Source organism: Chenopodium quinoa, unplaced genomic scaffold (assembly GCF_001683475.1).
Source record: "Chenopodium quinoa cultivar QQ74 unplaced genomic scaffold, ASM168347v1, whole genome shotgun sequence".
NCBI classification, from domain to species: Eukaryota; Viridiplantae; Streptophyta; class Magnoliopsida; order Caryophyllales; family Amaranthaceae; genus Chenopodium; species Chenopodium quinoa.
Genome location: NW_018744093.1, coordinates 4202815 through 4209261, shown reverse-complemented (window position 1 = coordinate 4209261; position 6447 = coordinate 4202815). Strand labels below are relative to the sequence as shown.

Genomic DNA, 6447 nt, shown 5'->3' with positions numbered 1-6447 from the left:
TGCACAAGACAGACCGACGAGGAAAGGAGGACCTGAACTGGGCAGTTCAGCATGCCCATTTCATTGACATGTGGTGCGCCTTTCCAAGGCCTGATGGAGTATCACCATTCATACATGGTATGGTACAGGAACATTACCCGAAGCTTCATCTACCTTAACTACACCCCACCCTCAACGCATTACCAGCCAGCTTTTGGAGACATCAGTAGATATGTGAGTTTTTGGTGTCATTTTTTTTCCCAATTTATAATTTCTTGTATTATTAAATTGACTGATTGTTGACTAATGTAGGCGTTTGATATGCTTGTTATACGTGATGCACTGGAAGACTTGAGCATATCATATCCCACCATACCGCAATTGGATGAAATTAAGACAATGACTATGAGTAGCTTACAAAGACATGGTCATGGCCATCTTATCCAGGGCCAGGACCAATCACACCGCCGTTCACATCGTGAGGTAGGCAACAGTAGTAGGGGACAAACTCACACGTCCCCTACAGCGTCCCCACAGTTTTTTTTTACGATCAGGAGGATATTGCCATACCCATGTCTGTGTCGTACTCCTCACAGGAAAGACCATATTCCAGCCAACAGACTCCTCCCCAAACTTCTGCCCCAGATCCTTTCACAACGGTATCTCAGTACTATCATCGTAGGAGACCGCGATTTTATAGACAACAATTACATAGAATAGATGAATCAGGATCTTAGAACTTCTTTTGTTAGTTTGTTTTAATCAGATTCTCTAGTACATGTATCCAAACAAATATTATCAATTTTATTGGGCTTTTCAATTGATTTTCTGTACATTATCAACTTCAACATACGCATTCATTCTTTTCATTGTACTGGTTGTTGATGTTGTTGTTGTTGCTGATGTTGTTATTGTTGTGGTTGTTGCAATTAGTGTTGTGGTTGCTATTGATGTGGTTGTAGATGTTGTTGTGGTTGTTGTTGTTGTTGTTGCTATTGTTGTGGTTGTCGCTGTTGCTGCTGTTGTTGTGGTTGTTGTTGCAGGTATTGTTGTGGCTGTTGTTGTTGTGGTTGTAGCTGTTGTTGTGATTGTTGTTGTTACTATTGTTGTGGTTGTCGCTGCTGTTGTTGTGTTTGTGTGTAGGGCAGACTGAGTGTTGCAGATAAAAACGCTAACCAGGATGACGCTTTATGGCTGAGAGTAAAACGCCAACCATGGTGGCGTTTTTACCTTGGTTAATTTTTTAAAAAAATAATTCAGTCAGGGTAAAAACGCCACCCTGGATGACGTTTTTGCCTTAACTGAAAATTAAAAAAATAAATGCCAAGGATAAAAACGCCAGCCTGGTTAGCGTTTTACCCTGGAAGCTTAGTTTGGTAAATAATTTTGCCATGCGCCTACTTTGAGAAATTGTTTCCCTTACAGACTTACTTTGGGAAATTTTCCCTTTCTCAATGACCATTGTTTTTACAAAACATTAATGAAAATTAAAAAACCCAAGTCTCCTCCTCGTGATTTTATTTTACAATAATAAGCCAAGCCCCAAGTTCCCTCATTTCTAACTATTCATCCACCACGTTATAACCGCCCACTCCATCGTGCCGTCCACTCCACCGCGCCGTCTACTCCACTGATGTCCTCTCTACCGAGGCCGACTCCACGCTTCTTCAATTCAAAACGTATGAAAAATCGAAGAGAAATTCGATAATTTGAGTTATCATGGGGAAATTAGGGTCTATATCAGGAGGAATTTGGGGGAAATTAGGAAAAAGAGGTTCGTAGCTCCGCCAGGCCGGCACACCGAGCAATCAAGAACGCACGGCGCCAAAAGGCCCGACGGCCCTATCTCAGTTCGTCAGTTTCTCAGCTTTCACGGTAAATTCCAGTTTTTTACATTTCAAATCTTTTCATTTTTTCAACGTTTCATTCATATCATTCTACTTTTTTCAAGTTTCAATTTTTAATTTGTATCATGATATTATCTAGTCGTTGGATTAATGGATTATAGCTAATTTATGGTTGAATTAGTTTTTGATTTTTCAAGTGAATTAATTGAATTAGTTGTTAGATTTATTGAAATTTTTTGGGTTTCAATTACTTTAGTAACATTTTGCAACAATGTGGAGTAATTGTTAAAATTACTTTTTAAATGTTTAAAACGGTGCCATGCATTGTGTTTTTAGGATCAGAACTTGATTCAAGCAGCAACAGGATTGCCAGCAAATTGATATTATCCATTCCCTTCAGAGCACCCTGGTGTTTGAAATGGTTTTAATCCCACTTTCTTTCCTGTCAATCAGGTAATGAGCTATAGATGATTGATGGCACTTTTCAAATACTAGTTTAACTAATTTTTATCTTTATGTGTATGCCTACATTTCCTTGGGTTGGGTAATTAGAAATTGATGCATATTTAAACAAACGGATATCAGTTGCAAGCTTAGACTTCAATTCAAATTGTTACACTTGATGGGAAAGAGCAATAGCAAAGACAACATAAACAAATCCATGGGGTCGCTGGTCATGGCAAATCCAACTCCAAGGATCTTATGGCGGTACCATGCCAGCCCTTCTCTATTATTACATCATCAGGATTCCCTTTAAACCCAACTGCTTCATCAGCATTCCCTTTAACCTTACCATTTCAAATTTAAAGGGCGATGGGTAAGATTTTTTAGCATAATGATCATTTATACAAAACAATAATTTTATGTAGAAAACTAAAGGGAAAGAGCCAAGAGGTTTGATGGCCTATCTTTGATAACATAGTTGCAAGAGCCAAGAGGTCTTATGGCATATCTCTAATTAGGCCTTTTTTTAGTATATATTAAGGTTAATTTCGAGGAACATTTGCTACAAATTAAGAGATATTTTTTGCTCTGTGACTACTGCAGTTTAGTTTCACTTGGAGTCTTGGACTTTAATCTTTTGTTGTTGTTGTTTTTTTTTTTTGCATTTTTTCTTTCCTTCTTGCTTGCTGCCATTACCTTTCCCCCTCCCCTGCCTGCTGCCCTTTGATTAGTGCAGCTTAGTTTCACTTGGAGTCTTGGACTTTAATCTATTTTTTTAAGAAAAAATTCTTTCCTCCCTGCTGGCTGCCATTGCCTTTCCCCCTCCCCTGCTTCATGGGAGTGCCGCCTAGTGTCTCCCCCCCTCTACTGGTTGTTGCTGCCTTTCCCTCTCCGTTGCTTGCTACCCTACAGTCTTCCCCCCTGCTGCAGCTGTTACGTGCGTCAGACTTATATTAGTGATTTTTTTCTTTTCTCTTCATTACAAAATCAATGACTGCTAATGCATACCATTTTCACAGCTAATGCAGCAAGGCCAGCCACTACAGCTATTGTTACAAATGCATCCGATGCCGATGCTGCATCTTTTGTTGTTGTCGTTCTAGATCCCTTGCATAGTCTTTGTTGGTTGTTTTAAGAGCTACAATTGTTATTCGGATTTGCCAACACTTTTTTGTTTAATGTTTTAGGACATCGGTGAAGAGTTAGAAGGGCTCAATGTTGTTCAGCAGCACATCAAGTTTCACTAAAATGCTCACATATGAGATCCCCTATTTAAGCTAGACTGGTTTGACGCTCCGAATAACAGCAGTAAACTGATGCGTTCTTGCCTTATCAATTTCAACACAATAGATTATTTTTGGTTTAAAGTAGAAGACACGAACATAAATATATATTGTAATAATCTAGTTAACAATGTATTATAAACACAAATGATATAAAATTTGTAACTTTTATGTATACGTATTAATTGTCTGCACTGCTTTTGCTTACAAAAGAGCAATTTTTTTTCCATAGTAATATTTGTTAAGACAACAAAGTTTGTTGCCACGGGAGAATTTTAGGCAAAGAAGCTTATAAGTTACGCTAATACTTGTGGCAACAAAGTTGTTAGCCACGGTAGAGTTTGTGGCAAATAATTTTTTAGCCATGTTAGTATTTGTAGCAAGAGAATTTCTTAGCCACATGAATACTCGTGGCATAATTATCGAAATTTGCCACAACTTTCATTTTCCTGTGGAAAATTTCTAGGCACGACCTCTTGTGCCACGGCAGTAAATTTCTAAATTCCCGTGGCTAAATTGCATAGCCGCAGGAATTCTAAACTTGTGCCACGATTTTACTCGTGACACAAGGGTCAATTTGTTGTAGTGATATCATGCTTAGCCTCCTGGCCTAAGTACATATCAAAACATGAACTTCATATCATCACACTACATGACGTAATTGTTCTTAGTCTCTTGGCCTTTGAACAATCATCATGCAAACTTCATTCTCATGATCAAGCAATTCAGTCTAACAAGCAGAGTATCCATGCAATTCCCCTTGCTCCGCTCTAACATACTTGGCGACAACCCTTACTCTTTTTTTTTCTTTTTTTTTTTTTCTCTTTTGGGAAATTTTCAAGACTCTTTTATTGTTGGGGAAGTTTAAAAACTTACTCCATTTTCCTTCTTTTTATTTTTGGGGAAGTTTACAAACTTACTCCATTTTTATTTTTTTTTATTTTTGGGGAAGTTTGAAAAACTTACTCCATTTTTATTTTTGGGGAAGTTTAAAAACCTACTCCATTTTATTTCTTTTTATTTTTTGGGGAAGTTGTAAAACTCTGTATATTTTACATCTTTTTTTTTGTTTTTCTTTTTCGGGAGAAAGTCGGTACCCTCCACTTATGAAAAATAAGTATATAATATGAATAAAATACAAAGTAGTCATAATACTGATCATGTGTCAGGAATCAAGTCGTCATAATAAGTACACATAAGATCCCTCGGTCAAAACTCTCTTGACCCAGATGATTAAGTAGCAACAAAGTCTAGGTCAAGCTCCCCCTTACTCTGGTGAGGAAATAGCGCGCCGAAAAGTCCCTCCATCATCCGAGTACGTGGAGTCGCGTCCCTGCCTGACTCCACAGCTCCTGTCGAAGTCAATGTCAGCAAAGGTCCTGACTAACCTGTGAACTGCATCCCATTAGTCCCAAATGGCTGAGTTGATTGCTCCAAGGGCATGGGCACCGTCGGCTGAGGCATCGTCAAAAACACCGGAATCGAATGCGAGCTCTGACCCAAAGGAGAAACCTGTGGCCTAAACATAGGCTAAAAAGACTAAAAGGCTGAGGGGGCGGCTAATTCCAGTGAGGTAGAGAATGTCGCTGGACCTCTAGAGACCTCCGATGGCAGCTGGACTCTCCTTTGCTCTAACCTCCATGCCTCGAACATGAACGAGACCTCCGCCGTTCCTAAAACACAAGGAGAGATAATGATCAGTGATACAAAAGAAAAACATCAAGATAAAAAGAATTCAAGTACAAACATACCTCCTGAACATCATCCAGGCTCCTCCGACAGCTCGCTTGATGCCGCAACTTGATTATGCCGTACTTCAGAGCGTCGATAACACCTAGCATCTTCATCGCATCCTCACGCCGAATCTACAAACAAAAAATCAAGTCATTAACATGCAAATATCATTCGAAGGACTCACCGGCTCAACATCCTCAGGGCAAGAGTCCTGGGCATGTCGATAGCCCTTTAGAGCCTCATCGATATGCTCCTTGATCATTCTGATCGGCACCCTATAACGAATCGACCAGAATGAGATCTCGAGCCTCCCTCTCTGATAAGCAGTCACCTAAAACATGATCAAATAATAAACTTATTTGATGGTTTAAAAGAGGCTACAGAAAACACATACAACAAAGACAAATCTGCTGAAGATGTGGCGGCGAAACCAAGTAAGGAAGCAGATCATGTGCATAATCGACATCCATCTGGACAAGCTCTCGCCAAGAAGTCTAGAGAGAACCCCCCCATCTGATACGAACACCTCCAACATGCCTATATCTATCATAGACAAAGGCGGAAGGACCAATACCGCGAGACGGTCAGTGTTGTGCTGACGGATCATTCGTTCCCATAAGTACCAAACGGGCCGCGAGAAGACATCATCGTATGTCGAGATCTCCAAGACATTCTCCAAACCAACAAAATCGGTCCAAGGAAGGTATTGAACCTCGATCAGGATTTGAAAAGAGAAAAGAAGCGTGAGTTTCAAGACACATTGTCAAATTCAAAAAGAACGAAGCAAATGGGTCGATTCTTATGCCAACATCGGTGGAACCGTGATGCAACAACCCTTGAAGGCTTACTACCAAGCCAACTTGCGACTCGCCCCACTGACGCCATCTTGTGTTGGGTTTTGCGATGTCCCACACCGCGCGGAAACAATACCCGCCCAAAGATCCTACATAAATTAAAGCAACTAAACATGCATACAATTATTTAAATAATAAACACATAATAATAGAGAGAGAGATAGAGAGAGAAAGAGGAAAAGACGATCATACCTTTGATGCGTGTTTTCCACTTAGCATGAACACAAACTCATGAATAGAGAAAGAGCCTCAAACGCGACCCTTCCAACGTGGTCCACCCACGCGCCCAAACTTGGCTAATATTAC

At 39.9% G+C, this 6447-nt stretch overlaps 1 long non-coding RNA gene across 1 annotated transcript; it reads left to right on the top strand.

Annotated features, from left to right (window-relative positions):
- The first annotated feature begins 1428 nt into the window (after nucleotides 1-1428).
- Nucleotides 1429-3728, top strand: LOC110692178. Its single transcript, XR_002505417.1, has 3 exons — nucleotides 1429-1854; nucleotides 2163-2279; nucleotides 3458-3728. It is a non-coding gene; the product is annotated as an uncharacterized LOC110692178 (long non-coding RNA).
- Nucleotides 3729-6447: the final 2719 nt, after the last annotated feature.